Here is a 26,134-nt window from a genome sequence, read left to right as displayed (position 1 = left end):
AGATTTGGAAAGCTTGAAAGACGAAGATTTGGATGAATCTAATATCGCCATGCGTCGCGTGAACGGACGTTCGGGCGATTCGGCGCCTCGGGAGTCGGTTTTGCCCTGTTCGGACGTTTGGAGTGGAGTTTAGCGTCCCTTGATCCCCGATGATCTTTGTGCATTCTTGCATTCGTTTCGGCGACCCTTTTGCCCCGCAGGTGATTGTTGGCTCGTCATCCTCGGTCGGGGACCGTTGGCCCGGGAAGACCTAGGGACTTTGACCGGGATTCTCTCAATGTGCCCCGAATGCCTTGAGGTGCTTGGAGGTTATCGTGAGGTACTCAGAGATCGTTGTGGTCTCTGCTTTCCGTGGAAATACCCGAAGGTTCACCGGGAGGCGTTCGTGATCACTGAAGCGTACTTCGGGAGATCGAGCCGAGTTCCGGAAGGTTGTCTGAAACTTGTTCCCCGGCCCTGGTGGTCCCTGGGCGCCTGTAGACCCGTTTTGAGGGGCCGTTTGCTTGTCAGTGGAGCGAACCCCGGGAGCTCTGTCAGAAAAGGCGTCCGTGGGGGATCGGGGTGTCCCGGCTTAAGCAGGATGTCCCGAAAATGCGCCCGGACGTGTCATTGGTCATTTTGGCACTGGGAGGGATTTTTGGAGCCCCATATTGGGCACCTTTCGGTGCTTCGGTGACTCAGTGATGAATAGTGCCACAGTGCCAGCTCCGTTGTTTTCGGGATTCCTCGTTCGTCTGTTCTTCTGACTGCTTTCTTCCGCCTTTCTCAGTGGACCGTGTTTTTCTTTATTGTTCATGACCCCGTGCCCGCCTATTTGCCTCCGATTGCCGGGCGATGAATAGTGTCCCGAGCTTCAGTCGGGAATCCTTGTGCGGGAAGCCGGTGGGCCAAAATGGGGTGCTGACAATTCCGATCTGCTTGCATTGGGCCAATATTCCGCTCCGGCTCACCGTGTAGTTTGAATAACCGATAAACAAATTAAGGCAACGCGGGCTCAAGGAGCCGGGGGTCGGGTCCGATCAATCCAACGGTCTTTGGGAGAACCGGTCGGTTCCCACTGTGTCCGATGGGCCGATCGAGCTCCCGGGTGATATCTAAACCCGTTTCACACGCTCAATCCAAATCCACCTTCCACATAGGCCGCATTCGGAGTGTGACAGTGAATCGAGGCTAGATCCCATTCCGCACTCGGGTTGCACGCGCTCGGTGAATTAGGAGGCGTTGGACCTCGTGTTCGGTAGTTTGGGGGATTGGACCCCGTGTAACACGTAACCTATGGGCTCGGGCCCGAATCGCGATAAATCATCATATGCAAAGACAAAACAGAAGAAAACTGATAAAACTGACACAATACAGACAACAACTGACAATTGTCGGTGAATACAGACAAGTGGTGTATTAAGTCGAATGTACGTGATTTAATCAGTTATTACCCGTGGTTGATTGGCAAACAATGCATCTAACCTAGGCAAACATAGAGGGCGGGCTAGGATAAGGTTCTAAGCCAATTACATATGTGTGTTTGTTTTATGACTCTTATTCAGTTAAGTGTCACTGTGGTTTCACCGAATTAGCCAAACTCGTGTTTTGACTCTAGATTGGAATCTACCATTCCGCCTATTCATTATCTAGTGTTTGATTGGGCCAAATGCACGATTAATCCAGTTGTTCGTGTTTTGTAACTGAAATAAAATGATCCCCATTGAATCTACAATAGGAAGAAGGAAACACCGAAGACGAACGAAATGGGCCACACGAATGAAACTCGTACCCGAACGGGTTGCCCTTTTCCATTCGTAAATCAAGGTGTTTCCAACCCCCTAACGCCTAGGGTATCGATAAATCACGGAATGACGATTATGCCCTTGGATAGTAAAACGTGTGATGTTTGTGTGTAAATTGAAGATCGCGTCACACGAAGGAGTCTAAGAAGGACTCTCGTACCCCGACTCGGGCCGCCTCAAATTGAGCTCGGACCCGAGTCAAGGCACGTGAGTACTCATTAGACGTCAATTCTATTCGTGTTACGTGTCTCGGTATTTTGAAATTTGTGAATTTTGGTGAAGAAGGGCATTCTCGCCGTTCCATAAATCATCGATGCGTTTTACCAATTAAGGATCAATTAACCCGATTATTTAGTCCATGCGACTTAGTTAACCGAATGATGCGCATCCCATTTTCCCATTTGTGAAATCCTTCAGTGATTATTGATTCACGTTGCAATTACGGTTCCGACGTGCGACGTCCGGATCTAGCAAGCCTAATAAATAATAATCATGTAGAATATGATTAAAGGGGAATGTGATAAAAAAACAATTCCAAGGGTCGTCTTCGGAAGGACGGAAAGACCAAACGAGGCTCCAAGGAGTGGAAGGAGGGCTCGGCCATCCCAAAATGTGATCGGCCGAACACTCCTTGACCCGGTTCGAGTCTCGATGGGTCTTTCGTGTCATTCCTAGCCGATCATTGCATGCATCAAACAATCCGCACATGAGAACAATGTATATTTCCCTAAATCGGGACTAACACGATCACGGTTTACATGAATAAACACACAAAGCCTACAACGAGTCATATTTATGGAATTAACGAATGAACTTAATTTATTTCATGGTGGTCTTAGTGATATTACATGGGAAATACACGGCATCAAGGAGAAAGAAGAGCCCTAGGGGTTCGGTTAGGCCAAGGAGCCTCACGGATCACCCATCGCAAGGGTATGGCCGTGAGCCCCTTTGACATAACCGAACCATCTAAGGGCTCTCCCTCCTAGATTCCGAGCCATTCCCTTCGTTGGACACCTCTTAGCCACAGTTAGGACCTTCCCGAATGTGGAGATGGTCTAATCCCAGAGAATGAAGCGGTTGTGGACTCGAAGGAGCCAAGGAGGCTCACGGCCCATCACCTATGAGGCTCGGCCGGGAGGTTCCGTGGCTCTCTCGAGTCTATATCCGTTTCATTCCCCTAGATTCGGACCACATCACGTATACATGCATGTTTACACGATCATATAGACGTAGAATAACAAGATGGAACACGTACGTTGCATGAGGATGCATGGCAAGTTCGGATCTAAAAGAAAAATGAAATCTTGCATGCATACCGACTTTTAAAACGTATAAACACTTCATACAAGTAAAGATAGAAAGTCCTAACTCTTCTAAGTTGTAAAGGGATGTTACCTAGCCTCGTTGCAAGAGGGAAAGAGTCGGGGAAGTGGCCGTGGGAGTCGCTAGACCCGGCTGGACGTTGCGAACAGTAGGTGACCCGGGTAAGGCGCGGCTGTAGCAGTCACGGGAGAAAGGCTTGGCACGCTAGCTCCGGTCACGGCACGGTGCGAGGTCGGGCTCGTTGGACTCCTAAGGAGTAGATCTAGGTGGTCGTGGAAAGCTCCGAGCGTGCCGAACCCTGAATAAGTCGGAAACGACGAGAGAAGTTCCGATAAAAAAAACAGAAACCCGGTTAGTGAAAATGGGTAGAACGGAGGTCGTGCACGGTTGGTCGGCTCTCGGACCGTGACCACCTCTTCACGGGGGAGGGTGAGGGTTGTGAGGAACCCTTTAAATGTGATGGCACGACTCGCCGAGGTCGTGGGATGAAATGGCACGCCGTTAGTGTTCGGTGCGCGCGGTGAGGGTCTCGGGACCCGATTGCAATTTCGACTGGAACGGGGTCTTGGGCACCTCAAATCGAAAATCCAAGTCCGGAAATGGACTTAGGGGGTAGGAAATATGTAGGCTATGAAGTTTGAGAATTTTTGGGTTAAGTTGGGTCGGGTGGTTACCGGAAAATCGGGTGGTTTTCCGACGGTTTTGGCCGGTTTCGGCCTTGGTAAAGGAGGGACGGAAGTGAGGGGATGGGCTGAGGCTTGAGAGAGTTTTTGAGAGAGATTGGCTTGAGAGAGAGTGAAGTTGAAGTTGTGATTAAAGATAATGATGCAAAGGCTTATAAAGGGAGGCTTAATGAAGCAATTAGGGAAAGTGAAGTGTGCTTAGGAGGCCTAAGTATGGGCTGCCGAAAATATCAAGGGGATTAGGGTGGGATTTGTGAGTGGAAGGTTGATGGGAGTTGATGGGTGTGATAGGAAGTGATGGATGGATGTAAGTGCGTAAGAGATGTGAGAGGAATTTGAAATGGATGGTGGAGGGAAGCCTTGGAGATGGAGCCGCCGGTGGGGAGAGCTTGAGCCGACGGGAGGAAGGGTTTGAGCCGTGGCTTGGGGCTGTCCAATCGGAGCCGAGGGTTGAGCCGTGGCTTAGGGTTGAGCCGCGGCTTGATGGCTTGGCTTGGCTAAGCTGTGGGCCCCATTCAATGGAGAGAAAAGCCGGGAAATGTTTGAAACTTGATTGAGCTTGCACCCGACCTCCGATGTCCGATTAATTTGAAGATTTGGAATCCTTGGACTAGGAGGATTTGGATGAGCCTAATATCGCCATGCGTCGTATGAACGAGCGTTCGGGCGACTCGGCGTCTCGGGAGTCGGTTTTGCCCTGTTTGGACGTTCGGAGTGGAGTTTAGTGTCCGTAGACCCCCGATTGATCTTTGTGCATCCTCGCGTTCGTTTTGGCGATCCTTTTGCCCCGTGGGTGATCGTTGGCTCGTTGTCCTCGATCGGGGACCGTTGGCTCGGGAAGACCTCGGGACTTTGACCGGGATTTTCTCAATGTGCCCTGAATGCCTTGAGGTGCTCGGGGATTATTGTGAGGTGCTCAGAGATCGTCGTGGTCTCTGTTTTCCGTGGAAGTGCCCCGAAGGCTCGCCGGGAGGCGTTCATGACAACTGGAACGTTCCTCGGGAAATCAAGTCGAGTTCCGAAAGGACATCTGGAGCTTGTTCCCCGGCCCTGGTGGTCCCTGGGTGCCTGTAGGCCCGCTTTGAGGGGCCGTTTGCTTGTCAGTGGAGCGAACCCCGGGAGCTCTGTCAGAAAAGGCGTCCGTGGGGGATCGGGTGTCTCGGCTTTAGCAGGATGCCCCGAAAATGCGTCCGGACATCACGTTGGTCACTTTGGCACTGAGGGGGATTTTTGAAGCCCCATATTGGGCACCTTTCGGTGCTTCGGTGACCCGGTAATGAATAGTGCCTCAATGTCAGCTCCGTCGTTTTCGAGATTCTTTGTCCGTTTATTCTTCTGACGACTCTCCTCCGCTTTTCTCGGTGGACCATGCTCTTCTCCTATTGTTCGTGGTTCCGTGACCGGACGTTCACCTTTGATTGCCGGATGATGAATAGTGTCCCGAGTTTTGGTCGGAAGTTCTCCCGTAGGAAGCCGGTGGGCCAAAATGGGGTGCTGACAATGATCGATGCGAAGGGGCTCGTATTCAATGCTGTAAAGCCCCCGAACGTACAGGCTAATCCTCTCCCCGACCATGGACCGGCTCCGGGGCCCTCCATCAACATGATCACCATATGCACATCAGGGGAGGGCGAAGGCGAGCAAGGTTGTTCCTCCCCTTTCGTGATCGAGTACATACCTGCAGAAGCCGCAGTTGGGTTAGCCGGGATTGACGCACCGCCTGCCCCGCTCGTCATAAATATTCCCGCCCGAGAACCATACTCGAACTGCAAGGTCCCCTGGACCTATGAAGGGGGTGTCGGGAGTCTCGAGCAACAATTCGACGTCATGGGCATAACCCGCTCGGGACGGCTATACGAGAACACGGCGACCACCGACAAAGGGAAGGCGCTCGCTACTGAAGAGGAGATGAGGCCTAGGACCCTACTTACTCCGTCCAAGAAGGTCACAGAAGAGGAGGCCGAAGCTTTCATGAAAGTCATCAAAGCGAGTGAGTATAAGGTGGTAGAGCAGATGGCCAAATCTCCGGCCCACATCTCGTTGCTCGCCCTCCTACTCAACTCGGAACCTCACAGGGAGGCCCTCATGCGGGTCCTGGCGGCTGCGCAAGTCCCCAAAGGGACGCCCCTGGACCGGATAGAGGAAACCATCAACTCTATTTTCTCCAACACCATCTCGTTTTCGGACGATGAGTTCCCCTCTGAAGGATGCGCGCATTTCCGGGCACTGCACATCGTTTGCAAGTGCAACAACCATATCGTGGGTCGGGTCATGATCGACAACGGTTCCGCGCTCAACGTATGCCCGGTGACCACTTTGAAGCAGATGAACGTGGATCTCAACCGCATCCGCCCTAGCAAAACAGCGGTCCGAGCCTTTGATGGTTCGAGGAGAGAGGTGAACGGGGAGATCGACCTCCTCATAGATATCGGCCCATGCTCCTTCAGCGTCACATTCCAAGTGTTGGATATCCCGAACGCCTTCAGTCTACTCCTTGGAAGGCCTTGGATTCACTCGGCCGGCGCCATTCCGTCCTCGCTACATCAGAAGGTGAAATTCATCGTCGAAGAAAAGATCATCACGGTCAAGGGGGAGGAGGATTACGCCATCTACAAGGAGACGGCGGTTCCCTACATCAGCGTCGGGGACGACGAAAACTTACCCTTCCACTCCTTCAGAACCATCTCCGTTATTCGGGATTACGGAGAGGTCGGGCCGTCCCGCACCGACCGCATGATAGGGAAGGTCCTTTTGCGCCACAATTACATTCCCGGCACCGGCCTTGGGGCGCGAGGACAAGGAATCAAGCGCCCCATTGAAGTTGAAGTGTACAAGCACAGGAGGGGACTTGGCTTTCGCCCCTCCTGCCATGAAATCGTTGAGGCCCGCTGGGCAACCATCTCCACCGCCTCGCCACGCACTATGGTAGGCTCAACAGGGGCATCCCAGTCCCTCCGCTATCGCATTTTTTCCCGGGACCTCCACTCATCATCGGGAGCACCTCTGACGGCCCTTCCTCGGACTTCAACGACACGACCGACGCCTTGCCAACCGTGTACACCGTCACCGAGGAGATTCCTTCAGGGGTTCACATCCGCCCGGCGCAGGAAGACGAGGAGCTTGACAACTAGACCTCAGTCCTGCGCTATTCGGCTGTGATTGCCGATGTGTAAGACTTATCTATGTATGAGATGTGTCTCGCGTGTCAGCGTAGCCGTAGGCCACACGACGGAAGGGGGAACTCTGTTATGGCTTCATGATCCATACTATTAATGAATTCCCTATATGCATTTTTTTGAATCCTTGTCTATTCCACTCTCCCTTCCTTGCTCTTTTATTCATGTCATTCTAAATTTTTCTTTCTAAGACGATTCCTTCAAATTCTCCAGGCTCCACTCGAATCCAAATCTCCGACGCGTTAATTCGAACCCATCCGAAGAATGTCTCGAAGAGCCTGGACCCATATACTTCGGGGAAGGGCTCGACGAAGACAGTCTAGTGCCTGAGATAGAAGAGAGTTTGCGCCGCCTCGAGGATCGCCAGCTCACCTCGCTCGAGCCAACAGAAGAGATCAACGTGGGCACTAAAGAGGAACCCCGCGTCCTTAAGATCGGTACGAGCCTCGACCCAACACAACGGGTCCGAATGATCGACTTCCTGACAAGGTATCAAGAAGTCTTCGCCTGGTCCTACGCCGACATGCCGGGGCTAGACCCGTCGATAGTAAAGCACTTCCTTCCGCTAGACACGGAAAAATTCCCGCCCAAGCGGCAACAATTGCGACGACAATGGGCAGGCCTCCTTCTCCGCATCAAGGAAGAGGTTGTCAAACAGATCAACGCAGGCTTTCTCGAGGTCTGCAACTATTCCGAATGGGTGGCAAATATCGTGCCGGTGGAGAAGAAAGATGGAAAGGTTCGAGTCTGCGTCGACTATCGAGACCTCAATAAGGCCAGCCCCAAGGACAATTTTCCCTTGCCCCACATCGACATACTAGTCGATAACACGATGCGCCACGCCCAGTTTTCTTTCATGGACGGCTTCTCCGGATACAACCAAATCTGGATGGCCGAGGAAGACAAGATCAAAACGACGTTCACTACCATATGGGGAACCTTTTGTTACCGCGTCATGCCTTTTGGCCTCAAGAACGCCGGAGCAACTTATCAGAGGGCCATGGTCACGTTATTCCACGACATGATGCACAAGGAAGTCGAGGTCCACGTCGACGACATGATTGCCAAGTCCAAAGAAGGAGAGGACCACCTCGTTAATCTAAAGCGTCTCTTCGATCGTTTAAAGGAGTACAAGCTTCGGCTTAATCCAGCGAAATGCACGTTCGGCGCTCGATCAGGAAAATTACTAGGATTCGTGGTCAGCGAGCGCGGCATCGAAGTAGATCCCGATAAAGTCAAGGCGATCAAAGAGCTTCCTCCGCCATCTTCGGTCCGCGAAGTGCGAGGCTTCTTGGGGCGGCTGAATTACATCGCGTGATTCATTGCGAACCTGACAGACAAATGCCAACCACTCTTTCGCTTGCTCCGCAAGAACGCGGCGATTGAATGGGACGAAGAATGTCAGAAGGCCTTCGACACCATCAAGGCGTACCTGGTCCAACCGCCGGTATTGGTCCCGCCTACACCGGGCCGTCCCCTTGTACTTTACCTAACGGTGCGCCGCCAATCATTAGGATGCATGCTGGGATAGGAGGAGGAGTCCACGCACACGGAGCGCGCGATCTACTATCTGAGCAAAAAGTTCACCGATGGAGAGTCCAATTATCCGGAAATCGAGAAAATGTGTTGCGCATTGGTGTGGGTCATGCAAAGGCTCCGACAATACACGCTTTATCACACGGTCCGCTTGCTGTCAAAGGCAGACCCCTTGAAGTACTTACTCGACAGTCCCTCTTCCACGCGGAACCTCGCCAAATGGCGTTGTCAATTGATGGAATACGATATCGAGTACGTGTCCCGCACTTCGGTCAAGGGGCAAGCGATTGCGGATCATTTGGCAGAATTCCCAATTGAAGACCACACACCGATTAATCCCGACTTCCCGGATGAGGGGATTCTCCAAGTAGACAACGAGAGAGAGAAACCGGGATGGAAGATGTATTTCGATGGTGCTGTCAATTCCATGGGATCAGGCATCGGCGCGGTACTAATATCCCCGGACGGGCGCTATTACCCAGTAGCGGCAAAGATCGACTTTCCGTGCACCAATAATGTGGCTGAGTACGAGGCATGTATTCTCGGCCTACAAGCAGCGATTGATTTCAAGGTAAAAGAGCTCGAAGTATTCAGTGACTCCATGCTCACTATCTTCCAGACATTGGGGCAATGGAAGACAAAGGACACAACGCTGGTGCCGTATCACGAGTACCTCGAGAAGTTAACCGAGAACTTCGAGGACATCTCGTTCACCTATACTCCGCGCATGACAAATCAATTCGCGGACGCGCTGGCAACGCTCGCCTCCATGGTGAGCATCACGAGGGAGAACCTTATCGAGCCCCTCGAGATTGAGATAGCCGAAGGACCGGCACACTGCAATTCAATCGAAGCTTCCGAGGCAAAGCCGTGGTACGAAGACATCAAGAACCTTCTGCGAACCGGCCAATACCCCCCATTCGCCGACCGCCGCGATCGGAAGACTCTCAGACGCCTCGCGATACACTACTTCTTGAGCGGCGAGATACTCTACCGCCGCTCCTTCGACTCCACACTCCTCCGGTGCATCGACGAGCACGAATCGCGACGTCTCATGGAGGAAGTGCCCAGGGGAAACTGTGGGCCTCACATGAACGGCCTCATGCTTGCTAAGAAGATCATGCGCTTGGGTTATTATTGGTCCACCATGGAGACTGATTGTGTGAAGCATGTTAGACATTGCCACCGATGTCAGGTTTACGCCGATCAAATCAAAGCGCCGCCCAACGAATTGCGCCCCATGACGGCACCATGACCTTTTTCAATGTGGGGAATGGATGTGATCGGCCCGATCAACCCCAAAGCGTCCAACGGTCACATGTTCATTTTGGTGGCAATTGACTATTTCACCAAGTGGATCGAAGCCGTCACTCTTGCGTCAGTCACCGCAAAGGCCGTGGCCCATTTTCTCAGACGCGACGTCATTGCCCAATACGGGGTCCCTGCGACAATCATCACAGACAACGCCAAGAACCTGAACAACAAGGTCATCGATGAGCTCTGTGCACAATTCAAAATCCGACATCGCAACTCCACCCCGTACCGTCCCCAAATGAATGGTGCGGTGGAAGCGGCGAATAAAAACATCAAAAAAATCATTGAAAAAATGACAGTGAACTACAAGGATTGGCACGAGATGCTCCCCTATGCACTTTTGGCGTACCGTACATCCATACGGACCTCGACCGGGGCAACCCCGTACTCGCTAGTCTATGGCATGGAGGTCGTCCTCCCAATCGAAGTAGAAATCCCTTCCATGAGGATTCTCGCTGAGGCTGAACTCGAAGAAGCAGAATGGGCAAAGCAGCGGTACGAACAATTGAATTTCATTGATGAGAAGAGGCTGAAAGCGCTATGCCACGGACAATGCTATCAACAAAGAATGGCTCGAGCCTTCAACGCAAAAGTCCGTCACCGCGATTTCAACCCCGGCGACCTCGTTTTGAGGAAAGTCCTTCACGTCACGCCGGACTCTCGAGGGAAGTTCTCGTACAAATACGACGGCCCTTTCGTTGTCAAAGAGGTTTTCTCCGGAGGAGCGGTCGTCTTGAGCGACATGGACGGCACTGAAAATGCCCTTCCCGTCAATGCTGACGCCATTAAGAAGTATTATCCGTGAGCACTTGTATATTCTTTATTCTCCGGGCTTCGTGCCCCTTTCATCGTAAGACATTTCCATTTGCGTGGACGAGCTTCAATTCCCACGATCTATCCGATACTAAGCTTTCTTGAGAGAAAAAAATAAATTTTCCCGCTAGGTCGAAAACCTCTTCAAGGCGACCTAGGCAAAAGCTAGGGAACGAGTGGCACGACTTAAAATCCCGCAAAAGGGGGGTCGCGGCAAAAGGAGAGCACAAGTCACTTCCTCGCTAGGTCGAAAACCTTTTTGAGGCGGCCTAGGCAAAAGTTAGAGGACCCGAGGGGTGTGATCCCACCCAAACGTGGGGAATCGTAGCAAAATGTGAGCATTCACGTGAGAAAAATCAAATAAAATACCCCGCTAGGCTGTTGCACATCCGGCGGCCTAGGCAAAAGTTAGGGGAAAAATGTCGGCTCGACCACGAAAGAAAAGCGACACTCTCCCTGTGAAGCTCCACCGAGTAGTGCTTCGGCACTCTCCGACGCAAGCAAACTCTCTTCGACTCTCCAAGCTCGAGACCCGCTTCGAAATGGGGGGTCGAATCAACGTATCCTTGACTTGGAGGATCCCATAAGATCCCTCCTCTTATCTTTACGCACATATTCCACGGGCTACCTGTTTCTAAAAGAGCCATTCTTCGATAGGGACACGGCCACCCTACGACGGTCACCGATACCAAATCCCCGACACATCTTTACATAGATTCCTCTTACGTATACCTGTCTTGTCGATTAAGTGCAACTGACACCCTTTGTAGGTTCCTCTGTCTCCATGCACAGGTGCGATCGAGAATCCCAAGGGGCATCTCCTTCTTGACGAACACACGATTGACTCACGCGACAGATCACGGCTTCGAACCAAACGGAAGACATCATAGAGAATCCTCTTGACTTTAGCTTGAGGGAACGACAAATGACAAGCCCGACTCGGGACAGGACAATTTGCCTTTGCCAACACCTCCGGCACACCACCTAACGCGGATCTCCACCTCTACTCCCCCTTGCACATTGTCCACTTTACTGCTTTCCACGGGCTTCGGCCTAGTAACTTTACTGCTTTCCACGGGCTTCGGCCTAGTAACTTTACTGCTTTCCACGGGCTTTGGCCTAGTAATTTTATTGCTTTCCGGACTTTGCGTCCACAGACTTCGCGTCCACTTTACTGCTTTCCACGGGCTTCGGCCTAGTAACTTTACTGCTTTCCACAGGCTTCGGCCTAGTAACTTTATTGCTTTCCGGACTTCGCGTCCACAGACTTCGCGTCCACTTTACTGCTTTCCACAGGCTTCGGCCTAGTAACTTTACTGCTTTCCACGGGCTTCGGCCTAGTAACTTTATTGCTTTCCGGACTTCGCGTCCACTTTACTGCTTTCCACGGGCTTCGGCCTAGTAACTTTACTGCTTTCCGGTCTTCGCGTCCACTGTACTGCTTTCCACAGGCTTCGGCCTAGTAACTTTACTGCTTTCCACGGGTTTCGGCCTAGTAACTTTATTGCTTTCCGGATTTCACGTCCACTTTACTGCTTTCCACGGGTTTCGGCCTAGTAACTTTACTGCTTTCCACGGGTTTCGGCCTAATAACTTTATTGCTTTCCGGACTTCGCATCCACTTTATTGCTTTCCACGGGCTTCGGCCTAGTAACTTTACTGCTTTCCACGGGCTTCGGCCTAGTAACTTTATTGCTTTCCGGACTTCGCGTCCACTTTATTGCTTTCCACGGGCTTCGGCCTAGTAACTTTACTGCTTTCCACGGGCTTCGGCCTAGTAACTTTATTGCTTTCCGGACTTCGCGTCCACTTTACTGCTTTCCACGGGCTTCGGCCTAGTAACTTTACTGCTTTCCACGGGTTTCGGCCTAGTAACTTTATTGCTTTCCGGACTTCACGTCCACGGACTTCGCGTCCACTTTATTGCTTTCCACGGGCTTCGGCCTAGTAACTTTACTACTTTCCACGGGCTTCGGCCTAGTAACTTTACTACTTTTCGGACTTCGCGTCCACTTTATTGCTTTCCACGGGCTTCGGCCTAGTAACTTTACTGCTTTCCACGGGCTTCGGCCTAGTAACTTTACTGCTTTCCATGGGCCTTGGCCCTGCACATGCTGTCGTGCGGGCTTAGACCCCTCTCCTGCATTTCATAATGTTTGCTTCTTAATCAAGTGGTTACCCTACGACAGGTTCGGACACCTTCGCACATCTCCCTGAGCGTCCAACACGAAGGAGCAAGCTGTCACAGAGAACGACGATAGAAGCGGTCGCCGGGACCAAAAAGGGTGCCTCTCATGATCTTTGGCTACATCCTCTAAACGAGCATGCAACCAAAGAGGGGCAAACTGTCAGCACCCCATTTTGGCCCACCGGCTTCCCACGCGAGGATCCCCCGACCGAAGCCCGGGGCACTATTCATCACCCGTCAATCGGAAGCCAATAGGCGGGCACGAGGTCATGAACAATAAGAGAAGAGCACGGTCCACTGAGAAAGGCGGAAGAGAGCAGTCAGAAGAACAGACGAACGAGGAATCCCGAAAACGACGGAGCTGGCACTGTGGCACTATTCATCACCGAGCCACCGAAGCACCGAAAGGTGCCCAATATGGGGCTTCAAAAATCCCCCTCAGTGCCAAAGTGACCAACGAGACGTCCAGGCGCATTTCCGGGGCATCCTGCTTAAGCCGGGACACCCCGATCCCCCACGAACGCCTTTTCTAACAGAGCTCCCGGGGTTCGCTCCACTGACAAGCAAACGGCCCCTCAAAACGGGCCTACAGGCACCCAGGGACCACTTGGGCCGGGGAACAAGCTTCAGACAACCTTCTGGAACTCGGCTCGGTCTCCCGAAGTACGTTTCAGTGGTCGCGAACGCCTCCCGGCGAGCCTTCGGGTATTTCCACAGAAAGCAGAGACCACAACGATCTCTGAGTACCTCACAATAATCCCCAAGCACCTCAAGGCATTCAGGGCACACTGAGAAAATCTCGGTCAAAGTCCCTAGGTCCTCCCGGGCCAACGGTCCCCCACCGAGGACGACGGGCCAACGATCCCCCACGGGGCAAAAGGATCGCCAAAACGAATGCAGGGATGCACAAAGAACAATCGGGGATCGAGGGACGCTAAACTCCACTCCGAACGTCCGAACAGGGCAAAACCGACTCCCGAGGCGCCGAGTCGCCCGAACGTTCGTCCACACGACGCATGGCGATGTTAGGCTCATTCGAATCCTCGTCATTCAAGCAGTCCAAATCCATAAATTAATTGGACATCGGAGATCAGACGCGCGCTCAATCAAGTCTCAAGCATTTTCCGGCTTTTCTCTCAATCGAATGGGACCCACAGCTCAGCCAAGCCAAGCCACCAAGCCGCGGCTCAACCCCAAGCCACGGCTCAAACCCTCAAGCCGCGGCTCAGCCGCAATAAGCCACGGCTTGCCCCTATGGCCGGCGGCTCAATCCCTCTCCTCTTCCGTCCACCACACATTTTGAATTTCCCTCACATCCATCACCTCCTTCCATCCATCCATCACACCCATCACCCCTCTTGCTTCCCCTGCACACTATGTGACATCTTCCCCTCCCTAATCCCTCTCCAATTTCGGCAGCTCATGTTTAAGCCCTTTAACCGCACTTAACTTCACTTAATCACACCGTTAGAGCTCCCTATAAGTTCCCTTTCATCATTAGACTTAATCACTTCTTCATTCTCACTCTCTCTCAAGCCAATCTCTCTCAAGAATCCTCTCAAGCTCCAGCCCTCTCCCTCATTTCCGTTCAGCCCGTGCCAAGGCCAAAATCGGCCGAAACCGCGGGAAAACCACCCGGTATTCCGGTAACCACCCGACCCGACTTAAGCCAAAAATCACCAAACTCCCTAGCCTTCATATTTTCCACCCCCTAAGTCCATTTCCGGGCTTAGATTTTCGATTTGAGATCCCCAACACCCCGTTCCAGCCGTGATTGCAATCGGGTCCCGAGACCCCTAGCCGTGCGCACCGGACTCCTCCCGACGTGCCATTTCCTCCCACGACTTCGGCGAGTCGTGCCATCACGTTCAAAGGGTTCCTCACAACCCTCAACCTCCCCCGTGAAGAGGTGGTCACGGTCCGAGGGCCGACCAACCGTGCACGACCTCCTTTTCCTCCGGTTTCTCTCTATTGGGCTATTATTATTTCACCGGACTTTATCTCACTGTTTCGGGTCTGTCTTGGCTTTGGCACGTTCGGGTCTTCCCATGGTCATCTAGATCCGTCTCTTAGGAGTCCAACGAGCCCAACCTTGCACCGTGCCGTGGCCGGAGCAAGCGTGCCGACCCGTTTTTCCCCGACTAGCCGCGGCTGTCTCCTTTCGGGTTGCTCACTGCCGTGACTTCCAGCCGAGTCTAGCGACTCTCACGGCCGCTTCCCCGACTCTTTTCCTCTTGCAACGAGGCTAGGTAACATTCCTTTACAACCTAGAGAAGCTAGGATCCTCCATCTTCGCTTTCGTGAAATGTTTATACGGTTCAAAGAACCCCGATGCATGAAAGCTATCATTTTTTTTCCGACCCGTGATTCCCATGCACGCCCATGCAACGTACATATGTTATATTCACTTGCATGCCCGTGTTATGTGATAGGCTCACGAACCAGAAATTGACAAGAAAGAAAGGTGGAGGGTAGAACCAACAAAACTCACTCGATAAGATGACTCGCCACGAGTAAGAAAAGTCGGGTTGATTCGCCACGCTCAAGGAAGAACGATAAGAATCGGGGTTTTCGCCACTAAACAATGAACTTGTTTAGATAAGAAAAGATAAGAAACGCTCTAAGCAATTTCATTCAAAAATTCATCAAAGTCTGTCTTCGCCTCTTACAATAGATGCATATTTATATAGAGGGAATACACCTCCATTGACTCTAGAATAGGAAACTGACACTTAATAATATAGGAAACTGATATCTGATATCCTCTAGATTACTTTCCTAAAATAGAGTAATGCAATAATCTGAAATAGGAAACTTAAGATTGCTGACTCAAGCTAATATAGGAAATAATATCTAATTAAGGGAAACTATATCATAGAAATATTATCTTCTCATAACAGCTGAAGTCTTTTAAAATATGGGCCATCACTTCGGGCAGGACTCCTCGTCTCCTATTTCCAAGCACTTAAGTAAGGTAAAGGGCCCGGGGAGAGTTGTAACAAGCTTCTTGGCCATGGAACGAGTGATAGGACCCGACCTAGATATGGCCTCGTCTTGGACTACATTCTTGGGCACATCATCCCCTCCTAGTTCAGAAGGATTTGCCCTCAAATCCATATCTTCTTCATCTTCAAAATACGGAGTTAGGTCCCTCACATTGAAGGTTGCTGAAACATTATAATCATCGAGCAACTCAATCTTGTAGGCATTGTCGTTAACTTTCTCCTTGACAAGAAATGGACCCTCAGCCCGCGGCATCAGCTTACTCTTTCTCTTACTTGGAAACCTCTCCTTACGAAGATGAATCCAAACAAGATCACCTGGATTGAAATGAACTGGCTTCCTTCCTTTGTTTGCGCCCTGAGCATATGCTGCGTTCTTCTTCTCAATCTGCTTCTTCACTTGCTCATGCAAAGCTTTGATCTGCTCGGCCCGTTTCTTGCCATCGAAACACAATCTTGAACTGGTTGGTAAGGATGCCAAATCAAGGGGTGTAATAGGATTGAAGCCATAAACCACTTCGAAAGGAGTCTTCCTAGTAGTGCTATGGATGCTCCGATTATAAGAGAATTCAACCAGTGCAAGGCAAGTATCCCAACTCTTCAAGTTTTTGCTCACAGCAGCTCGAATCAAAGAGGAGAGAGTACGATTTACCACTTTTGTTTGACCATCAGTTTGCGGATGACATGCCGTACTGAATAGCAATTTAGTTCCAAGCTTCGCCCATAAGGTCTTCCAAAAGTAACTTAGGAACTTAGGGTCCCGATCAGACACAATGCTCATAGGAATACCATGCATCCTCACCACTTCTTTGAAGAACAAATTAGCAACATGGGTAGCATCATCGGACTTGTGACATGGAATGAAATGTGCCATCTTAGAGAAGCGATCAACTACTACCAGAATCGAGTCTTTGCCCCTCTGAGTCCTTGGTAAGCCAAGTACGAAATCCATACTCAGATCAATCCTTGGCTGGTCCGGTACTGGCATAGGCATATATAGGCCATGGGGAGCCTCCTTGCTTTTTGCCTTCTTGCAAGTAATACACCGTTTAATAATCCGGTGCACGTCCCGAATCATTTTTGGCCAGTAGAAATGCTCCTTGACCATCTCAAGAGTCTTCTTCTCTCCGAAATGGCCGGCTAAACCCCCAGCATGAGCCTCTCGCACTAATAACTCACGAACGGATCCATTCGGAATGCAAAGCTTGCCAAGCTTATACAAGTATCCATCATGCATATAATACCCATCAACAGCGCCCTTATCGCAAGCCAAACGAATTGGAGAAAAATAGGGATCATCCACATACTGACTCTTAATCAGTTCAAACCCCAGCAACTTAGCATTCATGAGTGAAATCAATGCATACCTTCGAGATAGGGCATCAGCCACGACATTAATATTTCCTTGTTTGTACTTGATGACATAAGAAAATATCTCCAAGTATTCCACCCATTTGGCATGCCTTCGATTCAACTTATTTTGTCCCTTCAAATACTTTAGGGACTCGTGATCGATGTGAATGACAAACTCCTTGGGGACTAAGTAGTGTTCCCACGTCTTAAAAGCCCGGATCAGAGCATAAAACTCCTTATCGTACGTCGAGTATTTCAGACTCGCACCACTTAGCTTCCCACTGAAATAAGCTATTGGGCGTTTGTCTTGCATAAGAACAGCTCCAACTCTTGATGCATCACATTCGATTTCAAACGTCTTGGAAAAGTCAGGTAGGGCTAAGATAGGAGCTGCACACAGCTTCTCCTTGATGATCTCAAAACTTAGTTGGGCTGATTCACTCCACTTAAGCTCGGTACCCTTCTTCATACATTCAGTTAATGGAGCAAGTATAGTGCTGAAATTCTTTAGAAATCTCCTATAAAAGGATGCCAAGCCATGGAAACTCCTCACCTCGGATGCGGCAGTGAGAGTGGGCCATTCCCGAATAGCCTTGACCTTTTCTTCGTCCACCTCGACGCCCTGCTGAGAGATAACAAAGCCAAGAAAGATGACTTTGTTCTGGCAGAATCGACACTTCTTCATATTGCCATATAACTTCTCTCGTCTCAGAATTTCGAAAGCTCTCCTAAGATGCTCAGCATGCTCCTCAAGGGTCTTGCTATAGACCAAAATGTCGTCAAAGTAAACAACGACAAAATGGCCAATGAATTCCCGCAAGACATGGTTCATCAGCCTCATAAATGTGCTAGGAGCAGTGGACAGTCCGAACGGCATAACCATCCACTCATATAGACCATGCTTGGTCTTGAAGGCTGTCTTCCACTCATCTCCCTCCTTCATGCGGATTTGATGATATCCACTTTTCAGATCGATCTTTGAAAACACCATCGAACCATTCAACTCGTCAAGCATATCATCTAGTCGAGGAATGGGATAACGATATTTTACTGTAATCTTGTTGATGGCCCGACTGTCGACGCACATTCTCATGGATCCATCCTTCTTGGGCACCAAAAGAGCTGGTACAGAACATGGGCTCATGGACTCCCGTACATAACCCTTCTCAAGCAATTCATTCACTTGCCGTTGCAGCTCTTTCGCCTCATTCGGATTGCAACGATATGTCGGTCGATTAGGCAAAGCCGCTCCAGGAACGAGATCAATCTGATGCTCAATCCCCCTAATCGGAGGCAACCCTTCCGGCAACTCCTCAGGAAATACATCAACGAACTCCTTTAAGAGAGCCATGAACCGAGGCGGAAGAGAAACCTGCTCTTCAGGTGTGGCTTCCTTCATGAACAGAATGAGAACTAAGTTAAAGTTCAACAAAGTCCTCTCAAGCTCTCCAAGAGTCATCACCAAGCTTTCTTTCTTCGAGCCATTGGCACTCGGACTCTGGTCCTTCTACACTTGCTGTGGACTAAGCGGTGCTAGGACAATGCTCTTCCCATCTTTGGTGAATGAATAAGTGTTCTTGTATCCATCGTGCAAAGCCCTCCTATCGTACTGCCACGGTCTTCCCAACAGAAGATGGCTTGCACTCATTGGAACCACGTCACATAATACTTCATCTTTATACATCTTCCCAATTGAAAATGGAATACGAACTTGCTGAGTAACTCGTGCCTCGCCTTGATCATTCAGCCATCTCAACTTATAGGGGCATGGATGCTTTGTAGTAGCCAGATTCAGCTTCTCCACCAAGGTCGTAGAAGCAACATTGGTGCAACTCCCACTGTCGATGATAACTCCGCACACCTTATTTTGGATGGTGCACCGAGTTCAGAAAAGATTCTCCTGCTGTTCTTCTTCCAGCTTTGCTTCGGAACTCAAGACTGGACGAATCATGAGCATCTCACCCTCATCGGCAAACTCTACAGTCTCTCCCTGCGCACCTCCAAAAACCTCCTCATCCACCCCTTCATCTTCACTCTCGATCTCTTGAGTGCTCTGGATGGTCATCACTCGCCGATTCGGACATTGGGAAGCTATGTGTCCTAATCCAAGACATTTGAAGCACTTGATGTCTCGGCTCCGAACAATGCGTTGCGGATCAGTGTGCGTCTCCTTTCCCTTTGTCGCCTCAGCTTGAGGCCTTTGAGATCCTCCTACAACCTTCTGCTGCGCATTCCACTTCGAAGAGGATCCTGAACTAGCAGCCACTGGTTTTGGGTAAAGCACCCGCGATGCATTGAGTTTGCTGCGTTTTCACTGCTTTTCCACCTTACTGGCCAGCGTAATCACATCTTCCAAAAAGACATAGGGCTGCAACTCTACGACATCCGCAATTTCCTTGTTCAAGCCACCAATAAATCGAGCAATGGTCTGCTCCCGTGGTTCACTCAGTTCGCATCTCATCGACAACATTTCGAACTCCATGACATAATCTTCAACGGACATACCTCCCTGACGAATACTCTGCAGTTTGAGGAACAAGTCTTGCTTGTAGTACTCGGGCACGAATCTTCTATGCATGATGCGCTTCATCTCCCGCCAACTACGAATCCCATCTTCCCTATCTCTTCTTCGCTGCACCTTTAAGTTTTCCCACCACAGATTCGCATAATCGGTGAACTCGAGGGCAGCAATTTGGCACTTCTGGGCTTCGGAGTACTCATAACATTCGAACACCTTATCGACGCGCAAGACCTACTCGAGGTACTCTTCAGGGGAACTCGTACCTTTGAATTGCGGAATCTTTAACTTGAGATTGTTACCGACTCCCCTTTGCTGCTTTCGTGGAACTGGCTGCTCTTCTTCTTCAGGAAGTTCATCCTCCAAGTCAGCTTCATCTTCCACTCGAACATTCCGTCTAAGAACTCGATGTGCACATTGCGGAGGAGCAGGCGCTACAGCCATTCGATCAAAAGCCTGGATCACCACATCGAGCCGTGCAGAGAGCTCCTCTTGCCCCCGCTGAAGCCCAAGGAACTGGGCTTGCTCGAGTGTGAGTCCCCTCGGAACCTGATGGACGTTTTCCTCATCCATTGTGTTTCCCAGAATAATTCCTCACCAAACACTCGTGTATACACTCCTTCACGTGTTTCACTCGGCCAACAAGAACAGAACCTTAAGCTCTGATACCAAAATGATAGGCTCACGAACCAGAAATTGACAAGAAAGAAAGGTGGAGGGTAGAACCAACAAAACTCACTCGATAAGATGACTCGCCACGAGTAAGAAAAGTCGGGTTGATTCGCCATGCTCAAGGAAGAACGATAAGAATCGGGGTTTTCGCCACTAAACAATGAACTTGTTTAGATAAGAAAAGATAAGAAACGCTCTAAGCAATTTCATTCAAAAATTCATCAAAGTCTGTCTTCGCCTCTTACAATAGATGCATATTTATATAGAGGGAATACACCTCCATTGACTCTAGAATAGGAAACTGACACCTAATAATATAGGAAACTGATATCTGATATCCTCTAGATTACTTTCCTAAAATAGAGTAATACAATAATTTGAAATAGGAAACTTAAGATTGCTGACTCAAGCTAATATAAGAAATAATATCTAATTAAGGGAAACTATATCATAGAAATATTATCTTCTCATAACAGCTGAAGTCTTTTAAAATATGGGCCATCACTTCGGGCAGGACTCCTCGTCTCCTATTTCCAAGCACTTAAGTAAGGTAAAGGGCCCGGGGAGAGTTGTAACAAGCTTCTTGGCCATGGAACGAGTGATAGGACCCGACCTAGATATGGCCTCGTCTTGGACTGCATTCTTGGGCACATCATGCTCGTGTTATGTATGTATGATGTTCGAGCTCACGCGCCATGACGGGAGACGACCTAGATCCGGGCGGGAGAGGCCCCCTCGGCCACGGATTAGGCCATGGAGCTCACGGCCAAGTCTCTAGGGAGAGACCCGTGAGTCTCCTTGGCCCACCCGAGGCTAGGGTGGCCTCCCTTTCCTGGAACGGGATCGACCCCCATATCTTTACCGTTAATCATATGTAATATGATGGTATAGAGGGAAGAGATCCGAATCGGGGTCGGAGAAATTTTTCCCGACTCACATGAACCACGGAAGCTCACGGCCCTCCTTGGAGGAGTGTGGCCGAGAGCTTCCACGGGTCATATGGGTCCGGAGAACCGTCTCCCACCTCGATACGGGCCGATTCCCACGAATTATCCACTTCGATTGTCCTTTGAATCAATGTTGTCTTATCGTTTTTTTTATCCAAGTATCTCATTCGTATATGTATATACGTGATTTCGTGTGTTTGTGGTCATGACGGTGTTGAAATGAGTAAGATATATATTGTGAATATGCTTGACGTATTGTGCATGCAAGGAGCGGCCCGAATCGGAGTGGGATACCATTCGTGACCCAAGGCGGGTCAAGGAGGCTCCTCGGCCCAATCCTTCGGAGAAGGGCCGAATGCTCCTTGACCCCTCCCGGGTCTAGGACGGTCTCCTCCTTTGTCTCGCGCCCGGTCCTTGGAATTGAGTGCGTTTGTATTCGTACCCATCGTTAGATGTGTGTTAATCTCATGATAGTTGAATGAATTACGGGCCATTACCTATTGAACCAATGATGATCATAACAAAGAATAATGAACATCGAATAACTCCACGAACGGGAAATGGGACGTGCCACTTGATTAATTAAACTACTTGGACCAAATAATTGGGTTAATCGATCCTTAATTCATAAACGCATCGATGGTTTACGGAATGGCGAATGCCCTTTTCCACCAAAATTCACAATTTCAAAATACCGAGACGCGTAACACGAATAGAATTGACGTCTAGCGAGTACTCGCGTGCCATGACTCGAGTCTGGGCCCAATTTGAGGTGGCCCAAGTCGGGGCACGAGAGTCCTTCTTGGACTCCTTCGTGTGACGCGATCTCCAATTTATACATGAACATTACACTTTTATTATCCAAGGGCATAATCGTCATTCCGTGATTCACCGATACCCTAGGCTTTAGAGAGTTAGAAACACCTAGAGCTATGAAGGAGAAAGGACAACCCGTTCTGGTGCGAGTTTCATTCGCATGGCCCATTTCGTTCGTTTTCGGTGTTTCTTTCTTTCTATCATAGATTCGGTGGGGAGCATTTTACTTCAGTTATAAAACACGAACAACCGGATTAATCATACATTCGACTTAATCAAACACTAGATAACGGATAGGCGGAACGATAGGTTCCATTTTAGAGACAAGACACGAGTTTGGCTAATTCGGTGAAGCCACAGTAACATTTAACTGAATAAGCGTCTTGAAATGAACACACACATGTAATCGGCTTAGAACCCCATTCCAATCCGCCATTTATGCTTGCCTAGGATAGATACATTGTTTGCTAATCAACCCCGGCTAATAAACTGATTAAATCACGTACATTCGGCCTAATACACAATTCGTTTGTATTCACTGACACTTGTCAGTTGTTGTCAGTTGCTTTCTGTATTGTGTCAGTTATAGCAGTTTTCTTATGTTTTATTCTTGCTTTTGATGATTTATTGCGGTTCAGGCCCGAACCCATAGGTTACGTGTTGCACGGGGTCCAACGCCCCCAAATCACCGAACACAAGGTCCAACGCCTCTTAATTCATCGAGTGCGCGCAACCCGAGTGCGGAATGGGATCTAGCCTCGAGTCACCATCACACTCCAAATGTGGCCTATGTGGAAGGCAATTTGGATTGAATGCGTGAAACGTGTTTAGATATCACCCGGGAGCTCGATCGGTCCAACGGTTACAGTGGGAACTAATCGGTTCTCCTGCAAACCGTTGGCTCGATTGGACCCGATCCCCGGCCTTTTGAGCCCGCGTTGCCTTAATTTGTTTGTCGGTCATTCAAAATACACGGCGAGCCGGAGCGGAATATTGGCCCAATGCAAACCGATCGGGATCCATTTACTTTATTCAGTTATACTCTGTAATAATTCGAGTGCACATTGTGAGGATTTTTATTTGAACATCTATTCATTCAATTGTAAGGATCCCCGATCGGCGAGCGAGAGGCCCGAGTGTCGAATTGGTCAAGTTGGTCTATCGCCACCTAAGGGTGAGTAAGCTCGGGTACTCGCGGTTTCGGTTCACGTAGGGAATTGACCATCACGGTTCGATGAACTGTAACTCTAAGATAGTAAACCGATTCCTCGACACACAAGCCTACTCATCTTTCGGATTCTTGGCCCAACTTGATCGATTCATCGAATTTACGGTGTCAAAACGGGCGAGTCGAGCGCAACTCTAATCCACGCGATAAATAAACAAAACGGCAAGCCTAGCAAGCTAGAGTACCAAAAGGGCGTGCGGGATATAGGCCCGCACGTAATAGAACTCCCGAATTCGGAATTTTCGGTTCCGTACGACCATTGCCTTAGCATTCAGGTGTACCCCGTACCCCTAGACCCGGGTAACTTGCCGGCCCTCGACCTTCGGGTCGTAAAGTGGTAAGTGGCGACTCCTTCTCACGTGCGTCCGTCGCACGTCCCCGAGAAGGTGGACACTCCCAAGCCGCGTTTGCTTAGGCGCGCGCATGCGTGCCCCGACGAGATAAATTCGGGTGCGCACAGCCGGCGGCTCCAAGGCTTCCCCACCACACAATTTGAATTTTGGCTCTTACACCCATCACTTCCTCTTACACACTTACATCCATCACTCCCCATCACTCAACCTCTTGCTTCCCCTACACTCCATTTGACATTTTCCCCTCCCTAACCTCCCTTTAAATTTTCGGCAGCCCATTAATCACCTAAAAACCGCAATTAAATCCACTTGAACACACCATTAGGGCATCCTTTATAAGCTCCAAGCCTCACTAATCTAATCACTTCTCCATTCTCCTTCTCTCTCAAGCCAATCTCCCTCTAGAATCCTCTCAAGCTCCAGCCCACTCTCACTCATTCGTCCGCCCCAAGCCAAGGCCGAAACAGGCCAAAATCGCCGGAAAACCACCCGGTATCCCGATAACCATCCGACCCGACTTAAGCCAAAAGTCACCAAACTTCCTAGCCTACACATTTTTCATCCCCTAAGTCCGTTTCCGGGCTTAGATTTTCCATTTGAGGTCCCTAACATCACTTTCCAGCCAAAGTTGCAATCGGGTCCCGAGACTCCTAGCCGTGTGCACCGAATCCCATACGCGTGCCATTTTCTCCCACGACTTTGGCGAGTCGTGCCATCACGTTCAAAGGGTTCCTCACAACCCTCACCCTCCCCCGTGAAGAGGTGGTCACGGTCCGAGGGCCAATCAACCGTGCACAACCACCATTCACTCGTCTCTCCCTTACCGGGTTCCATTCACTTTTACCGAACTTTCTCTCACACTTTCGAGTTCATTCAGGCTTTGGCACGTTCGGGGCTGCCCACGGTCATCTAGATCCGCCTCTTAGGAGTCCAACGAACCCGACCTTGCACCGTGCCGTGACCGGAGCAAGCGTGCCGAGCCGTTTTCCCGAGACTGCCGTGGCTGCGCGTCCATCCGGATCACCCACCAGTAGCCTTCAAGCTGAGTCTTGCGACTCCCATGGCCACTTCCCCGACTCTTTCCCTCACACATCGAGGCTAGGTAACGTCTCTTTACAACTTAGAGGAGTTAGGATCCCCGATATTTGCTTGAATGAAACGATAACGAGACTTGGAGAACCGGGATACATAAAAGATGTCACCTTTTTTTAGATTCGAACTCCCCATGCAAAGCATACATCGTTACGCATTTTATTTCTATTGTTACGTCCATTATCTCGTATGACCATGCATACATAGCACGAGGTGGTTAGGATCCGTTGGGATGAGACCGTCACCAACTCAAGAGAGCCGTGAGGCCTCTCGACCAAACCTCCTAAGGGAGGCCGTGAGCCCTCTTGGCTCTCTAGAGTTCGTGGTCGCCTCATCCTTTCGGATTAGGCCATCTCCATAGTCGTGATCCCCTTAACCGTGACCAAGATACGATAATACGGCGAGAAACATTCGAGATCTAGGGGGGAGAGGTCCTCACGGATCGGCGGTATCAAGGGGAGCTCACGGCCACCTTTCCTTACAAGGAGGCCGAGAGGCCCTTGGCCCAACCGAGACCATGGACTTCTCTTCCCGTGATGTCGCAAGCTTCTCGAGACATATTTCCGGATTTGGTGCTGAAAAAGCCAACGTAGTATCGCAAATTTCATTAAACATGATGTTCGTGTTCATTTCGCGTGTTTGTTCATATGCTTGACGTCATGACGGCACCCTTTTATTGAACGCTCGTATTGATGATTTACATGGCACGTGAAGCATGTAAGAAACAATTGAAATCGGTATAAGAGACCGCTCAAGACTCGGGGATGAGCCAAGGAAATGTTCGGTCACCTCCGTCGGGGCGTGATCAAGTGTCCCGTGGCTCTTCTCGAGTCTAGGTCGACCTCTTCTCCCGTTTGGGAATTGGTTCTTAGAGTCGTGTGTGATTGTATCTTCCATTTAATTGTCGATCGTGTATTGGTTATTCACTAAATATGTTAATTTGGATAATCACCCATCAAATCAGTAATTGTGATACAAATTGATAACCACCGAATAATTTCACAAAATGGGAAACGGGACGTACTATTCGATTAATTAAAACACTCGGACTAAACAATTGGGCAAATTGGTTATTAATTTGTAAACGCATCGATGATTCACGGAAAGGCAAGAATGTCCTTTTCCATTAAAAATTCACAATTTCAAAATACCGAGTCGCATAACACGAATAGAATTGATGTCTAGGGAGTACTCATGTGCCACGACTCGAGTCCGGGCCCGATTTGAGGCGGCCCGAGTCGGGGCACGAGAGTCCTTCTTAGACTCCTTCGTGTGATGCGATTTCCAATTTATACACGAATATTGCAACTTTATCATCCAAGGACATAATCGT

The sequence above is a fragment of the Punica granatum genome, chromosome 5 (assembly GCF_007655135.1).
Source record: "Punica granatum isolate Tunisia-2019 chromosome 5, ASM765513v2, whole genome shotgun sequence".
Lineage (NCBI taxonomy): Eukaryota > Viridiplantae > Streptophyta > Magnoliopsida > Myrtales > Lythraceae > Punica > Punica granatum.
The sequence above is the reverse complement of the archived record's forward strand: the minus strand, read 5'-3'. Positions refer to the sequence as shown.